Source organism: Ahaetulla prasina, chromosome 7 (genome assembly GCF_028640845.1).
Source record: "Ahaetulla prasina isolate Xishuangbanna chromosome 7, ASM2864084v1, whole genome shotgun sequence".
Taxonomy (NCBI): Eukaryota; Metazoa; Chordata; class Lepidosauria; order Squamata; family Colubridae; genus Ahaetulla; species Ahaetulla prasina.
Window position 1 is genome coordinate 17590230 of NC_080545.1, and position 18051 is coordinate 17608280.

The 18051-nt window shown below is 41.8% G+C and overlaps 1 long non-coding RNA gene across 1 annotated transcript; it reads left to right on the forward strand.

Annotated features, from left to right (window-relative positions):
- Positions 1 to 7069: 7069 nt before the first annotated feature.
- On the forward strand, positions 7070 to 9466 carry LOC131202514 (uncharacterized). The gene is made up of 7 exons (XR_009156167.1): positions 7070 to 7184; positions 7350 to 7452; positions 7555 to 7661; positions 7787 to 7867; positions 8120 to 8201; positions 8684 to 8805; positions 8896 to 9466. It is a non-coding gene; the product is annotated as an uncharacterized LOC131202514 (long non-coding RNA).
- Positions 9467 to 18051: the final 8585 nt, after the last annotated feature.

Here is an 18051-nt window from a genome sequence, read left to right on the forward strand (position 1 = left end):
ATTGAGAGGTTTCCCAAAAGGCTTCCAGGGAAGGCAGAAAACTTCCAGGGAAGGAAGGGTGGTCAGAAGAGGAAGGGCTTCAGGAAAGGTTTGGCCTGTGCTTTTACATTGGCCAAAACAAGATACTGGGTGAAACTATATCCAGAACATATAGGCACAATGCATGTAAGGAATAGCCTTACACCTTGGGGAAAATATGGCGTCCTTTTATACCTTCAGACATCAGCTTAGTATCCAATTCTGGGCCCCTGGCCCATGCCTTCCTTGTAGCTCTGCACTGGCCATGCAGCAAGGAACCTGGGGGGGGGGGCTAAGTGCTTAGCAACAGAGGGGCTAGGTGCTTAGCAACACAGGTATTTGCCCGATGTAACCTTACCAAACCATGATATACCCCGCTTCTTGAGATATCCGCCAGGCACAGAGTTATACAAAAAAACAAGATAACAGAAGTTAGATCACTGGTAGAAGCAAATGGCAGAGGCAATTCCAATTCTTAACAAAGCAATTCTTACAGAAGCAAAACAACAAGTCAAACTAATTCTACTGACTCTGCTATTATGTCCCACTAATTCTACCTATTCTATTATTATTATTATGTCCCTTCAATATAATAGATGTATATGATATATTAAAATATATATAATATATTATACTTACATTATATATTATATTATAATGTAATTATAGTATATATTATATATAATATATATAATAATGTATTAATAATGTATGGTATTAGATGATGCATAGGAACAGGATAGACAGTACTGGCTCATCAGTAGTAACTGTGAGAGGATCTAGGTATCCTAGTGGACCACTAGTTGTGTCTGAGCAAGCAGTGTGCTGCAGATGTCAAAAAAGCCAATGAAGTCCTAGGTTGCATCAGCACAAGGATAGCATCAAGATAATGAGAAGTGATAATACCACTTTATACGGCACTTGGAGGCCACACTTGGAATACTACACTCAGTTCTGGTCACCACAATACAGAAACCCATGTTGAGATCCTAGAATATGTGCAAAGAAGAGCAGCAACAATAATAAAGATTGTGGAGGTTAAATCGTAGGATGAACTGTTGATTGAGCTAGGAATATCTGGCCTATTGAAGAAAATGATTAAAGGAGACATGATGACTGTCTTCTAGTGTATGTATGTATGTATGTATGTATGTATGTATGTATGTATGTATGTATGTACTTATTTATCATATTTACTTGTAGCCAATCTTGTAGTTCAGGTGACTCTGAGTGGAGGGGATTGACTTATTGTCCAAGACATCAGAAGGCAGGACAAAAAGTAATGGGTGGAAGCTTGTTAAAGGGTGATCCTACCTAGAAGTGAGGAGAAATTTCCTGACAACGAGAACAATTAATCAATGGAATAGCTTGCTTCCCAGAGTTTTGGGTGCTCTGCTGCTGGAGGTTAGTGGACAACCTCCGAAATCCATTCTAGCTTATGATTCTATGGTGCTGAGTTTAAGGACAGAAAGAGAGAGGGGTATGTGAGAAATCATTTCTCATACAGCAATTCAGGGCTGAAAAACCCCCAATCTTGTATTCACAGAACAGATTTTGCCATAGCAAAATACTGCATAGCTTAATGATGCTGAACCTCACTGGAGCAGTGTTAACCAAATTAGATGGGGACCTATTTGTAACTTAATCTCTTCCTTACTATTGAGTGTCTTATTATTGCAGAAGTTTTTCAAAAACTCTCAGATTTGTGGATCTGTTTTGCTTATAGAATCCTAAATATACCAGTCAAGGTTTTAGAGCTGCGTATCTTCAATCAAAGCTGCGTATCTCCCCACCCCCAAATCTGAAATGTAGCTTTTGGGAATATATCACTTACAGTATATTTTTATAGACTTTTGGAAAGAAAAAAAACATTTATTCACTCCATTTATTATTTTGTGGACTACAGTGTCCCCAGACTACCAATTGGGAACCATGGTTTTATAGCTGAGAAGCAGATGTCGAAAGTACAAGATGACAGATTTAAACTTCTGTAAACTCAAATATTATCCTATTTCAGACACATTGTGCAGCTTGCCCTAGCTCCTTGCCCCAGCTCCTATGCATAATGTGTCTGAAATAGGATAATATTTGAGTCTACAGAAGTTTAAATCTTTTATCTCGTATGTTCAACATCTGCTTCTCAGCTATAAAGCCATAGTTCCCAGTTGGTAGTCTGGGGACATTATACTCCACAAAATAACAAACAGGGTGAATAAATAGAAATAAATCGACAATATTACCATAGATAGTCCCTGGTCAAGGCGGTCCCTATTTTTTTAAAAAAAAACCTGCCAAAATCTTGTAGATCATAGCAGTTTTGGTAAAAAAAACCAAATCCCATAAGATTTTGAACCAGTAGGTATATTCCAGTGGTGGTATTCAGCCGGTTCTATCCAGTTCGGGTGAACTGGTAGCAGTGGCGGCAGGGGGAGGCTCCGCCCGCCCTCCCGGACGTCATCACATTCCGTTTTTGATGCTCTGTGTGCATCACATTTGCGAACCGGTAGCAAAGGTAAGTGAATACCATCCCTGGTATATTCATTTTGAGTTCTGCAATCTGAGAACCAGTCATATGTACATGGTGCCTGTATTTATTGCGCCACCAACATATGACTTATGGCAGGGGTCTCCAACCTTAGTAACTTTAAGGCTTGTGGACTTCAACTCCCAGGATCCTCAGCCAGTTTGCTGGCTGAGGAACTCTGGGAGTTGAAGTCCACAAGCCTTAAAGTTACTAAGGTTGGAGACCCCTGACTTATGGGATGGCTTTTGAAACAATTTCCTTTTACTTCTAACGTTCTTAATCTTTAGCCCATTATGTTGCAGAACTTGATTTCTTTTCATTCTTTCTTTAGCCCATCTCACAAAATTCTTCAAAAATTTACATTTTTGGTTTTTTTTACAAAATGCAAAAAAGAAAAGAAAAGAAAAGCAGCTGTCTGCTGATTCACTGAAAGCAGCCTAAAAATGGTCAAAGAACAAATGGCAACAGAGACGGAGAAAAATTGTCTAGCGCTGAAGTCCAAGAAGAGCAAGAAGGGAACATAGCATTATATCTAAGTGTGGGAAGAAATATCCACCTGGTTCAGTTCCAAGCCAGGAGAAAGGCACTGGAAAGAAAATGGAGGCCGGAGGTTGAGTGGAAAGAAAGTCCATTTCTTGGTGAAGCAGAACCACCAAGCACATGTGATTCTGGCAGCTGACAAAATGGATTTGAGGTTGGGGGCGGTTATACCTTCTTTGGGCTTTGTATTTGACCTTCCTGTTCCTGTGCAAGAACATGTATTCTATTGGCTGTTGTCAGATTCCTATGGAGTCATAGCTGGCTCCATAGGCAAAAGAGGAAATGCAAATCCTAGGTGCTTGTCTGAGATAATTTGGTTTATTGTTTATCTGAGCTCCCAGGTGAAGTTTGAACTGCTCTGAGATGGCACAATGAAGGGGCTTGTCTTCTGAAAGGGTGTTGGGCAATTCCTATTGTGCCTAATGACTTTCGTCCTGTGTTGGATCGTGGGTGAGGGGCTGCTTCTAATCCTGTCATTCTGCCTTTGTTAGCTGTCAAATTTTGCTGCAAGCAGTTTTGAAAATATCCTGTCTCGGATTGCTGCAGTATTTGCTTTGCTTATGAATAGAGGCATCTAAATAGTTGGGTTCTTCTTTCAATAATCTCTTAAGTACTGGCATCTGCTGGGGGCTATTAAGAAAGACTTGGAGGGGGGCTGCTTCTTGCCTCTAATAAACATGTTTCTCCATTTCTCATTTAGGGAAATATAATATTCTGCCTTTTTAATATTTCCCAAATATTTCATTCTTCTGAAGGGGTAGTTGTTAATTCCCACAACACTGTCAAACTATTCATTAAAACTGTATCACTGCTCTAGAGAAAGGCAGGCTACATACAAAGAGCTTTGGCTTCTGTACCAAAAGGTGAGAAAGAGGCAGCTTGAGAGATTTGTTAGTAGGTTCCTAGAGATCTTTGGCTGCCAACAGTGTATGCAGATCACCTGCGGTAGATCCCAAAGGGAATTCTCTGGGAATTCTATTGGTTGTATGACGTCATCCATCCAGGGTCAAAGGTCACCAACTGCCAGCTGTCACCGAGCAGAGCCAAGATGTTGAGGAAGACGTAAGTAGGTCTTCAGAAGGGCTGCTCTAAAGAGCTTCTCCTTCGTTTCTCTCCTTGCTTGGGAGGTGGAAGGTCTGTCTAGGAGCCTTTGCCCTGGGATGGGGAAACGGAGAGGGGGAAGGTGGGGAAGGGAGGCCCTCAGGACTGGGCTCCTTCACAGAGGTTGACCCAGAAGGAGCTTCTCTCTCTGTCCCAGACACAGAGCAGGTAGAGCAGGTGGAGTCTGGAAAAGGGCTTTCACTCCATTCCCTTCCTTTTCTTAGATTCCTGAGATTACTGGAACGATGCAGGGAAATCTCCCGATGCTGCTGGAGGAGAAAGAGAAGGAATGGCAGCCCTGCAACTCCTTCAACCTCCACCTTGGAGGAAACGACAAGACTTTCTCACACACAAAAAAGAAAAGAAAAAAATGACCATCGAAATTGAGTTCTACAAAGTGGAGCAGCATGGTGAGTAGACACTTTGGGTTGAAGGGGATGGAGGGGGGGAAGGGAAGGAGCCCAGGGGTGAAATTTAAAAATTCTCCCTACCGGTTCTGTGGGCGGGGCTTAATTGGTGGGCGTGGCTTGGTGGTCAGTTAACCGGGTGGGCGTGGCCAATAACACTAAATAATAAAAATAATAAAAGTACACAAAACAATAAAGAGGTACCAAAACCCAACTTTCACACTTTACACACACACGACACAACACAGCACAACTGACTCACACACAAAGTAAAAGCAGCTGCACTTCACCCAAAATGGCCCCTGCAACAAGCAGGAACCTCACACAGCCACAAAAAGCTCAAAAACCAACTTTCATACTTTACGCACACACAACACAACACAACACAACATAACTGACTCACACATGATGTAAAAGCAGCTGCACTTCACCCAAAAAGGCCCCTGCAACAAGCAGGAACCTCACACAGCCACAAAAAGCTCAAAAACCAACTTTCACACTTTACACACACACAACACAACACAACATAACTGACTCACACACGATGTAAAAGCAGCTGCACTTCACCCAAAAGGGCCCCTGCAACAAGCAGGAACCTCACACAGCCACAAAAAGCTCAAAAACCAACTTTCACACTTTACACACACACAACACAACACAACATAACTGACTCACACACGATGTAAAAGCAGCTGCACTTCACCCAAAAGGGCCCCTGCAACAAGCAGGAACCTCACACAGCCACAAAAAGCTCAAAAACCAACTTTCACACTTTACACACACAGAACACAACACAACACAACACAACACAACTGACTAACACACAATGTAAAAGCAGCTGCACTTCACCGAAATGTAAAAGCAGCTGCACTTTACCCTTACACAGCCGCAAAAAGCTCAAAAACCAACTTTCACACTTTACATACACACAACACAACCGACTCACACAAAATGTAAAAGCAGCTGCACTTCACCCAAAATGGCCCCTGCAACAAGCAGGAACCTCACACAGCCACAAAAAGCTCAAAAAGCAACTTACACATTTTACACACACACAACACAACACAACACAACTAACACACACTCACACACACACACAAAATGCCACATACAGCTTTGTGAGATTTTGTGTGTTTGTGTAGTTAGAGTGAAACACTACAGAAATACACCAAATCTTAGAAAGCTGCACAAATATTTTATTTTATTTTATTTTATTTATATTTTTAGATAAAAGCAGCTAAATTTAAAACTTCCTTAACTTTAAAACTTTCTTAACTTTAAATTGCTATGTCTAAAAAAAATAAAACTCCTAAAAAAACCCCAATTAACTATTTTTTCAAAGCTCCCCCCGCTCCATACTTACCTAATTCAAGGGAAAAGGCAGGCAGATTGAATTGCTCACCAATGAGATGGATTGCAGGCAGGCAGATTGAGTTGCTAGCTGATGCAATTGATTGCAGCAGCTGAAGCAAGGCTGGAAAAGCGAGCGAGCCAGCCGGAAAGAAGCAGCAAGCTGCCAAGTAGGCAAGTGGGGACCAGGAGTTTGGGTGGGCATGGGTGTGGGGGCAGGGATTTTTGCTACCAGTTCTCCGAACTACTGCCCCCATTGCTACCGGATGGCCCGATCCGGTCCAAACCGCATTTCACCCCTGAAGGAGCTCCTTTAGGAGTGGACTCCTCTACGTAGGCATCTAGAGAAGCCAATTCTGCCTCTTGCACTTAAAGGCTGGGCAGAACCAAGTTGCTCCTGACCCTCTAAGCACCCCTCCTCATGAAGCTCTAAGCACCCCTCCTCTTGAAGCTTCTGAATTCATATTAACTTTCCACAAGTTGTTATGCTTCCATGAGACTCTTCTGGGAAACTTCACATTTGCTCAGTGGAACCTATCTATATACTGGGAATTGGGGAGGGAGGATGTAGAGAATGCAATTGGTCTTTCCCCTAAAATAGACACAGCCACAAAAGCCTTTGAATTGGGTCTCTGAGGGAAGGATGCTGCAAAGGGCTGATTTTAGTGTCTTTTCTTCATCTGGAGGAGATCTAAAACTTTGCTATGATTCCACCCTCTGTGTCTCCTTTCCCAGATTTCCCTACAAAGGACAGCCGAGGGAAAGAGAAGATCCTCTTCGAGAGGCAGGACCTTCCCCAAGTAGCACAATCAGAGCCTGCCTGTATAAGAAGAGACCAAGAGATGAAATAATACTTGCGGCAAGTGGTATCTGAGCAGAGGACAGAGACACCGCAAATAGTAGGTACCCCTTGGAAAGGTTTCTTTTGCTGGGCTTTGCCTCCAGGTTTCAATCCCAGCCTTTTTTGCCCAATCTCAGTGTGGGGCAAAGGATTCCTTAGGATGGACAGAGTCTCAGAAGGGTTTCAAGCTTTCCTTGTAAAAGGAAGAGCACTGGGAACTCTGGGAGAGTCAGCTGCCCTGGCTGACAGCCAGACTCTTGCATCGCCTAATCCAGGTCCTCAGTGCAACTTGGTTGAGCTTGAATTTCCTGATTCTCTCCTCTTTTATTTCCTGGCAGGCTCTGTTGCAGGAGCACAGCTTCGTGACAGGATTAGCTGCCTTGTTAGAAACATACGATCTCAGGTCAATCTTTTGTTTCTTTTATAGTGGGTGAGGAAAGTCTGTTTGGGGTACTCAGCCAGTAAGAAGGGGAAGGCCATTCAGCTGAGCCAGTTTATGAGGAAAATAAAATTTAGGCTTGCTCACTAATATGGGCACTGATGTCTCTTCCTTCTTCTAATCCTACAGCAAGATCACACCAGAAATGGACGAACCGATAGAATCCATGCTGATGGACCTTTCCATTTTTTATTGGACGGCTATCCTAAAGACAGAGGACAATGTTTTTGAGGTACCACTTTAACCAACATTTCTGGGATTTCCTTTCTGGTGTTGCCTGGATGGGAAAATGTTCTCCAAAAGAAATAGCACCATCTCTTATCTTTCCTTTCAGGAAAGAAGTTGTTGGAGAAGAAGTTGTTGGAGGAAGCCTTTGGCCTGACACTGAGGAGCCTTCTCCGGCAGTCTCCCACCACACAGCGGTTCGTTTTCATTCTGAAGGTAAGGGTCCAGAAATCCCATGGCAGCTCAAAGGAACACCATCATAAATTGCTCATGTGTGTTTTGGCAGCGACATTCTTGATTCTCAGAAATGAGAAAACATATCTTTTCTTTTGATTTCACAGCATTTGGACCCAGATGGGAGACTCTTCTTGCCAGTGCTCAACCAGCTCCTCTATTGTGGGAACCATCATCCCAGGATCGATGTAAGTAGCAAAACTAAATTAACATGAATTGTAGCCTTTGAGTCCCCCGCAGCTCTTGGGACCCCACCCTCAAATAACCTCCCTCATGGAGCCAGAGAGAGTGCAAGGTGTGTGTGTCTTTTTCCTCTCATTCCACTTGTGGAAATTCTGGGAACGATGGCGTGCTAGTAATATGTGAGTGATGGTCCAAGGGAAGGAGAATTACTCTCCAAGAACCTTGGCAACAGGGTGAGCCATTTCTTTATCTTACAGCTTGATGAAGTCCAGCAAGCTTTCCCTGATGTTCCCAGAGAAATCTGGCAGGCTGGAATGACCTATGAAAACATCAATGAAGGTAATTTTATTGAGAACACTAAGGGGAGGGAGGAGGGTTACTTATGGCTTGTCCTCTTACTTACGACAGTCACACCAACCGTTCACTAATGTCATCACATTTCGGGGAGTTGGCAAGAAGCTCAAATTTACAATCCTATGGTTACATGATTGCAGTTTGAGATATGTTCATTGTTTTAAGGCAAAAAAAAGGTGGGGGGAGGGGGATGAACCAGCCACTGGATAATCTGCTTTTGGACTTACCACCATGTGATTAATTTAACAACTGTTGTAAAAACGATTGTAAAATCGAATTTGGACATGTGGCGACTTGATTTAAAACTGTAATGATTGGTAATGCAGAATTTGAGCTCCCTTGTTGTCATAAGTTGAGGACCCACTCCCATAGATGGAAAACCTATATATGTTTTCCACCTGTGTAGCAAACAGATCAAATTTCAATATCTCTTTCTTTCAATTTTTCTCACCTTTTTTTCCATGCAGGTAACCTAGAAGTAGAGGAGTTGTGACCTCCACCCTCCACCATTGATCCACCTATATTCAAGGATGGATGAAGTTCTACTCCATCGCAGGAAATGGCCCTTTGTTTCTTCCTTCTATAAATTGTATGAGTTATATATAATAGTTGAATTTGATCTGTTATAACTTCTGACTGTATAACAACTGATGACAACTGTTGGTATCTGTGTTTCTAGATCACTGGAAGGGCAGAACTCCCTACTGCTGAAGTTCCCCTTGGAGTTTGGAAGATGGCACTGGGGCTGAATATGTTGTGGAGCAGACGCCAACCATAATCGTTTTTAATATGCTTCAGCAGGTTGGTAGTGTGGAAGGTTGGACTAAGAGATGGTTCAGTTTCTGCAAATGTAGTCTTTCTTCTATCAAGCATATGCTTGATTCTGCTTTCTGCCCTGTGATTTGGCTCTTCTTAGGCTGTGTAGAAGCTTGGACTGAATTCCATGCCATGCCTGTAACTGACCTCTTTGCTTGGACCATCATCCATCTGGATCAACATCTTCTCAGGATAGTTTCCTTAAATGGGTGGCATATAAATGTCTCATAGACAGAATGTTTATGTTTATGTTTATGTATCTATATGTATATGTTTATGTATTTATTTTGTTTGTCATATTCTGTTTTTAATTGTATAATTGATTTTATGGTTGCTTGCCACCCATTGTCACTTGTTTGACATGGGCCCCTGTACATATTGGATAAATAAATAAGTATACTTTGAATATTTTTCCTTCACTGGTTTTCCTAACGAACCTGTACTCTTTTCTTTATTTCATTATTTTGTTAAATCTGTATTTGTTTGCTTATCTGATTTCCAAATATAAATAAAGGTACAATGTAAGTCTGTCTTTTGCAGAAAATTCTTTATTGCATCCATCTAGGGGACCTTCTGTCCATCAAACCTTTGATTAGAATAGAATAGAATAGAATAGAATATTATAACTGAACTGAAGTTTTAAAGAATCAGGAAAAATAAGCCCATCAATTCATTGAGATCCCAGGATGGTGATAAATGATCCTTTTTTTTTTGTAAGGACTTAATAACTCTAAGGAATATTTTATAACAATTTGTAAAGGAACAAACACTTGTTCGTTTGTTTGTTTTAAAAGCTTTCTATGGTATATCTATCCCCCAAAAGAGTAAGATTGTAATAAACCTAAAGAATGCTTTAGGTTTATTATTAACCCTCTTATATTACCACTTCTTACAATACTAGACAACACAGTATCAACAGTAGAGACCTTCAAGTTTCTAGGTTCTATCATATCTCATGACTTAAAATGGACACCTAACATTAAAAACGTCATCAAAAAAGCATGTTCTTTCTGTGCCAACTCAGAAAACTTAAACTGCCCAAGGAGCTGCTGATACAGTTCTATAGAGGAAGTATTGACTCTGTCATCTGCATCTCTATAACTGTCTGGTTTGACTCTGTAACCAAACAAGACCAACACAGACTTCAAGGAATAATTAGAACTGCAGAAAAAACAATGGCTACCAACCTGCCTTCCATTGAGGATCTGTATACTGCACGAGTCAAAAAGAGGACTGTGAAAATATCTACAGTCCCCTCACATCCTGGGCATAAATTGTTTCAACTCCTACCCTCAAAACAATGTTATAGGGCATTGCACACCAGAGAAACTAGACACAAGGACATTCCCCCCACTCCCCACATGCCATCACTCTGCTAAACAACTTGTCAGAAGAAATTTCCATCTGGTTCAGTTCTAAGCTGGGAGAAAGACACTGGAAACATGGAGGCTGATTGGAAAGATGGTTTATTGATGAAGCAGAACCACATGTGATTCTGGCCAGCTGACAAAATGGAATTGAGGGTGGGTGGGATTTTATATCTGCTTTGGGCTTTGTATTTGAGCTTCCTGTTCCTGTGCAAGAACATGTCCTTTAATTTTCTATTGGCTATTATCAGATTCTTATAGGGCCATGTAGGGGTTAAGTAAGGATCATAATTGGCTCTATAGGCAAAAGAGGGAATGCAAATCCTAGGTGCTTGCCTGGGCTAATTTGTCAACCTTTTGTTTGTTGCTTATCTGAGCGCTCAGGTGAAGTTTGGACTGCTCTGGGATGGTGCAATGAAGGGGCTTGTCTTCTGAAAGGGTGTTGGACAATTCCTATTGTGGCGTAATGACTTTCGTCCTGCTTTTGGATCTTGAGTGAGGTTGCTTTCTAACCCTACCATTCTGCCTTTGTTTCAAAATATCCTGTCTTGAATGGATTACCAAATCTGCATTTCTAAAAGCTGCCTCCTCAGTTTCTGCTCAGGGGAAGGGAGGTTGGTGCTAGGTTTCTGCCTCCCTTAAGTTTTTTTCATTTCTCATTCTTCTGGGGTGGGTGGGTGTTTGCTGACTCCCTGCATAAGAAAGAAAGAAAAATGTAAAGAAATTGAGAGTTTTATTTTTAAAAAAATTGGAGGCAAACAAAGGCAAACTTTACAGACATCATGAGGACAAGAAGAAAAAGATGACATCATAATAGGACAAAGAAAAAAAAAGTTGACTGGAGAAAGAAAATAGATGACATAGATCAGTGGTGGGTTTCAAAAAAGTTTACTACCGGTTTTGTGGGTGTGGCTTGGTGGGCGTGGCTTGGTGGGCGTGGCAGGGGAAGGATACTGTAAAATGTCCATTCCCACCCCAATCCAGAGGAAGGTTACTGCAAAATCCCCATTTCCTCCTGATCAGCTGGGACTCGGGAGGCAGAGTATAAATGGAGGCGAGGCCAGTCAGAATTTTTACTACCAGTTCTCCGAACTACTCAAAATTTCCACTACCGGTTCTCCAGAACTGGTCAGAACCTGCTGAAACCCACCTCTGACACAGATATGTAAAAAAATAAGTATAGGTTGCATTTGTAAATAAAGCCATTTATTACAAAATATTAATCTCCAATGCTCCTTCACTGAGCAGCTTATCTGAGAAATCCACTAAGCAATAAGTACCAGGGTTGCTATATTCCAGCACATGTAATGTTTGCTTATTTTTATCTGCAGAAAAAAAAATCTGAATGTTTAAAACTGCTGAATTATTTTCTGACAAAAAGGGGCCCAGTCGGAGTGCTTTTTCATGTCAGCCTCATGCCTCAACGGAGTTTTTCTGCTGAGGAGAGTATTAAGATTTTTCATTCCCCAAAGTAGACTGCTGGCATTTCAGTTCCAGAACTATGCAATTAATAACTAAGCATTAACTAAGAAAGAAACATTAATATTGTTGTGGTGGCGCAGTGGTTAGAGTGCAGCACTGCAGGCTACCTCAGCTGACTGCTAGCTGAGGTCCGGCAGTTCAAATCTCAGCAGGCTCAAGGTTGACTCAGCCTTCCATCCTCCCTAGATGGGTAAAATGAGGACCCAGATTGTTGGGGGCAATAGGCTGACTCTGTAAACCGCTTAAAAAGGGATGTAAACAGTGGTGGGTTTCACATTTTGTTACCAATGGTTCGCCCCGCACATGCACATTCATTTTGTGTATGCATGCGCCTTCCCCGCATGCGCCCGGCCTTCTGCAGATGTGCTTTGCTCATGTGCACATCTTCCATGCATGTGTTGTGACCCAGGTTCCTGGACCCGGACTCCTGGACTCGGATGATTCAGAAAGTGAGGGAGAAGACCTGGCAAGCCCTGTTTCTCTTGAGCCCTTTCCCTCCCTGGCACCCACTCAAAGGGAGGAGGAGGGGCCGGCAAGACCTGATTCCCTGGAGCCTTCTTCTGATTTGGCAACGCCCCAAGAACAGTTTTGGAGTGATGCAAGACTGCGCAGACGTGATCGGCGTGCGCAGCAGAAGGAGTGTTGGGGGAAAGCCAAGTCATAATTGTCATGCAGTGACATCTGCAGAGACTATAAATAGGAGGCGGGACTTCCTGGTTTTTTGTCTTGGACAAAGCAATGAATTGGCGCAGGCTAACTGTCTCAATGGAGGGAAGAATATATTCGTGAGTAATTCTGGCCTTATCTATAATTTCCTCGTTATCTCCAGAAACTTGGCAGGCCCGTGGGTAGACGTGGCCAGGACATATATCTATGTAAATAAAAGGAGAAAAGAAGGCCTCTGACTGACTCTTTGCTGGGAGTATTGCGGGGAGGGAAACAGAACAGCATGTGCCCAGCCTCAAAAACATGCCTAAATAGGACGGCATAGGGCTGGGGGGGAGAGGCCCACCCGCAATTTCCATTACTGGTTCGCCCGAACTAGTCGAAACCGGCTGAATACCACCTCTGGCTGTAAAGCACTGTAAAGTGGTATATAAGTCTAAGTGCTATTGCTATTGCTATTGCTATTTCGTACTTCTTGCTTCCAACAACACCATTAACAGATTAGGGAAGAGCAATGACTATTTTTCTGTATGATTATCTCTACAGAGACTAAGGTCATATATTTGCTGTAATACAGTAGATGCTTTTCTTCCCACTGCTAAGGTTCTTGCTCTTCTCTTTCTTGACTGGGCTTTTATCTTGTTGTCTTAAAGACAACTGAAAAGTAAGGTAAAAATTAGAGTAGTTTTCTGCATCTGGTATATAGCAAATTTCTGAAGAAGTAATACAGAAAAAAATAGGCACACTTTTATATTTCCCAGGGAGTCTGTTTTTATTTGATGGCTGCTTCTGTGCCATTTTTACAGTATCTCTCTTTGCTTCTATTACAAGCAGTCCTCGAATTATGATTCATTTAATGACCTTTGAAGTTACAACAGCACTGGAAAATGTGACTTATGATATTTTTCACAGTTATGACTGTTTGCAGCATCCCCATGGCCAAATGATCAAAATTCAGATACTCGGCAAACTGGTTCATATTTATGACGGTGGCAGTTTCCCATCAATTGGGAAAGCAAAGTCAATGGAGAAGCCAGATTCACTTAGCAACCATGTTACTAACTTAACAACTGCAGTGATTGACTTAACAACTGTGGCAAGAAAGGTCATAAAATGGGGCAAAATTCACTTAATAACTATCTCACTTAGCAACAGAAAGTTTGGGCTCCATTGGAGTTGTAAGTCGAGGACTATCTGTAGGGTGGGTTAGTACAATTTTTTTCTAAGTTAGGTCTGATTTTTAGATAGTTAGAACTGAATGGTGCAACAGGAGTGGATGATATACTGTGCATTCAGACTTAACAGACATTCATGATTAATGAAATCTCTTATAATGCAATCCCACCAAGCTGAACTTACTTAAAAGTTGGTTTTTTGTGAGATATCCAACTCTCATCCATTAACAAAGCAGGTAGAAGTGTGTTTCCTATACACAGCCATTTTTGCTTCTTTTGCCTTGCAACAAAACAACACTTCCCATGATTGTTCATTTGCATTTTGAAAAATCTTTATCCATTTTTACTATCCGTTCAACAAAGATACAAAAAACATTTTACTGGCTGCACTGCTTTGCTGTTTATATGTAACTTGTTTCCCTGTCAAATATATGTTCCCTGGTCTTTGAGGTATTGATTTGCAGATCCCATTCCTTTTACAGGCCAATATTTGCCGCATATCAGTTCAATTAGCAGATAACAACATAACATCATTTGTATCCGAAAGCACAGGAACAGTCATATCCCCAGTCAATAGGTCTCAAATATCACCACAAGCATCTCTTATACATTTATACACAAATATCATAGCAACCAAAAAGATTTTGTGTCTCCTCGTATTACTTCTGTTCACCATTGAACCATTTGCTATGCATTCCTTTTCTTCACACAGGTATCCTTTCTTCCATTTTATCCTGCTTTTTTATTGCAGTCAGCCACCAATCTTCAGGTCCAGAGTCATGCAAAATATTTCATAATTGAAGCCTATCGCTACAATAAATTTTCTCACAGCCATTAAAAAATACTGGTGGAAAAGAATAAACAAACAAAAGATGACTATCATGTCTTTGTTGTGACCCAGGCCCAAATAGGTAGTAGGAAACTCAGTCTGTGAAGAAACAAACTTTATTCGAACAGCTGAGAATTACTTCATTCCCAGAGTAGTTCAACTAAATTAAAACAAATTCCTCCCAACACAAATTCCTAAGTCCTATCGCAAACCTTGGGCCAATTAGGCAAACTGCCAAAGTTCTTTCTTGGCAAACGTTCAGAAGTCACAAAAATAAATGCAAGACATAGATGAAGCAGAAGACGAAGCTACCAATGTTGTTTTCCGGCAAAGCCCAAACATCATTGCTGGTCTGTTTTAAGCCTTTATGGGAGGGGCCAATCATCTCTTGGCCCTACTCCTGAGTTGCCCTTTTTGCTTGAGCTGCTCTTGTCTTCTGGCAACTCTTCTCATGTGTGCATTAGGAATAGGCTCCTCCTGTTCCTCTGCCTCACTACTATCAGTCTCTGGAGTTCTCTGGAGTCCGCACCTCACTCCCCGATGGCCTTGGCCTCACTTCAGCCTCATCACTGTCCGACTCAGTTGCCAGCTCCGCAGTCTGCTGGTGGACCACAACAGTCTTGGCAAAAATAAATGTGGTCACACCAATAATAGTTCTATTTAGACATCAGAAATGTGGGATGCTCATGATGGGAGTGTTGTAACTGATCCTTATTTACTTCCAACGTTGCTGCAGAGATGCCAATTTTCCTGCAAACATTCGTGTTTTTATGTCGATGGAGATTCTTGGTCATTGAGCTGATGGTTGTCTCAAAGGTGCCTTTCAAAAGACAATTGGATTTTCTTGTTGTTGTTTTTCCTTGAAGATGTTTTGCTTCTCATCCAAGAAGCTTGTAGGATGAAAAGCGAAACATCTTCAAGGAAAAAATAAAAAAAGTCCAGTTGCCTTTTGAAAAGCACCTTTGGGACATTCGTGCTTTTAACACAAACATTTGTACCGGAGAAGCCATCTGGGTATAACTAGCTTCCCTTTGAGTTAGGATCCTGAATGTTATGGAACAATTCAGGCACAATTATGACTCAGATCTGGATTTCAAAGGCATCAACCTGAATACAGCTGTAGTTGGGGTAGCTTCTCTCCTACTGAGGTGAAAATATATATTTCTAATATGATGTCAGGAAACCAACAAGGTTAAATCATATTGAACAATCCTTATCTGCAATGCTGGAAGAAAGTTCTTGGATGAATGTGGAATCAAGCTGCAGATGGGCAAATTTGTTTTTCCTCAGGTACAGATTTAATACTAGGCTGTGCTCAGAACGCTGTGCTAGAATGAAGAAATAAACCAATGACGGCGTTCTCATTTTTGGAAATAGAAAACCCAGCTGTCTAATTAACCGTTATTGGAAATGAGCAGAGCTTGATTTGAACCATGATGTTCTTCATCATTGGTTATTACGCCTTTATTTTTTAAAGAAGCATTTGTGGAAGTTAATGAGCCACTAGCAAGTATTCCCTAGGAAGCATTTTTTTAGCCTAGGAAGCTTTTTTTTTTTTTGTCCCAAGGAACAACAATATTGGAACAGAGCTACCCTGGGCCAAGAAGGATTGGATAGATTGTGTTTACAGTGCTTCTTCAGGAAAGCTTGCTGCATGGCTCAGATGTCATTTGCTGGAATTAAGTTCAGTACAGAAACCAAACCTGGTGCAACAAATATTGTCATTTCTCAAAAAGGGTGGTGGAAGGAGATTGAATGTTCTTTCGGTTGTTATTGCTGTTCTACGTGTTGTACTTATACAGTTCCTGGTTGTGTGTGGCTTTTAGTGTTAATTAGGATGGTAATAGCTGGCTATTAAGTCATTAATTATTATTTCTTTCTTCCTCAATGACCTAGGCTCCTAGGTACTTGATGGGTTGGGAGAAATTAACACTTCTTGCAAGGAGCCCATTTTCCAGGCTTCAATAATTTCTCTAGCTATTTTTGTCCCTGCTTGGCCAACAATAGTAGTAGCTGTGAAATTGAATGCATGTCCTTTTTCATTGTAATGTGAAGCTACCAATCAATTCAGGTTTCCTTGTCTAACTGCTGGCTCAGGTTCTCACAATCTGGTGGTTAACTTCCTCCCTGTCTATCCCACGTAGTTGCAGGGACAATTCATGCAAGGAATCTAGCAAATTACATTTAAAGTTTCTTTCACCTACAAATGATCTTTGTAGTGCATGATTTGTCTTTGTATGGTAGCCTTTGTGTAGTGGGTGATGCCCACTTGAAGATCACAAAAGTTCTGCTGCTTCTGAAATGTTTTGTAATATATGGCAGGGTGTGCCATGTAGTTAGTCTTGTACCTTCTTTCTTCCTTTCTCTCTCCAGCATATTACGCAGGAATCTTGTGATAAACTCTTCTGAGTACCTATTCTGCCTAAATTGTTCCTGTAGGTACTTGCTCTCCAGTTGTTTTGCTTGCTGGGAACTAAGTGTGTTCTCATCTGATGCAACTATTTTTATGTGACAGTGGATGGTTAGTGTTTTTTTTTTTAATTGAAAAAGTTTTTACAAAAATTTTCACCCCCCTTTTTCCCCCCTCCCCCTCCATCCCCTTCCCCTCCCTCCAAAACCACCCTCCTCCCTCCCCTCCCCGACTTCCCAGAACAAACACAAGATATAGTTCAAAAGAAAAAACAATCATACGCTAAATTTTCCCTAACACAAATTATAATCCTCCCCTTCTTCTCAAATCCTAACTTCCCCCATGGATGGTTAGTGTTGAAGCTCCGAATGGGTGAGTGTTGGTAGACTTGTGATATACTATGGTTTCTAGGCTTCCATCTGTTGATAAGGACATCTAAAGACGGCAATTGTTTAGCTGTTTCTTCCTCCGCTGTGAACAGTATGTCCAGGAAGATGGATTCAGTAGGGCAGGGGTGTCAAACTCAAGGCCCATGAGCCAGATCTGCTCCATGGGATGCTTAGATCTGTCCTGTGGGGCTGCCCTGGAAACAGCAGTGATGCCTTTGCCAGCTAAAACAGAGCTTGGGAGGGCTGCTGGCAGAGTGCTTGGGCCACCACAGGAGCCCCCGACATGAGTGAGGACGAGCTGGCCATGCCCACCCTGGCCTGCCTCCTCCGCTCTGCTGAGGTCAAACACAACCTTGATGTGGCCCTCAATGAAATCGATCCTGACACCCCTGCAGTAGGGTATGAAATTCTCCCAGAGCATTTCTTTTGATGACAACATATGCGTCATCCACACAGTGGTGCCAAAATTGAGGTGTGTAGCTTTGAAAGTCACAATGTTCTAGTTCAGAGGCCTCCAACCTTGGCAACTTTAAGACTTGTGGACTTCAACTCCAAGAGTTCCTCAGCCAGCTTTGGGAGTTGAAGTTCACAAGTCTTAAAGTTGCCAAGGTTGGAGACCCCTGTTCTAGTTCACATAGGACTGTTTCTGCAATGACCCCTGATATTATTTTTGATGACGATTGCCCTTCAAGCAAACTTAT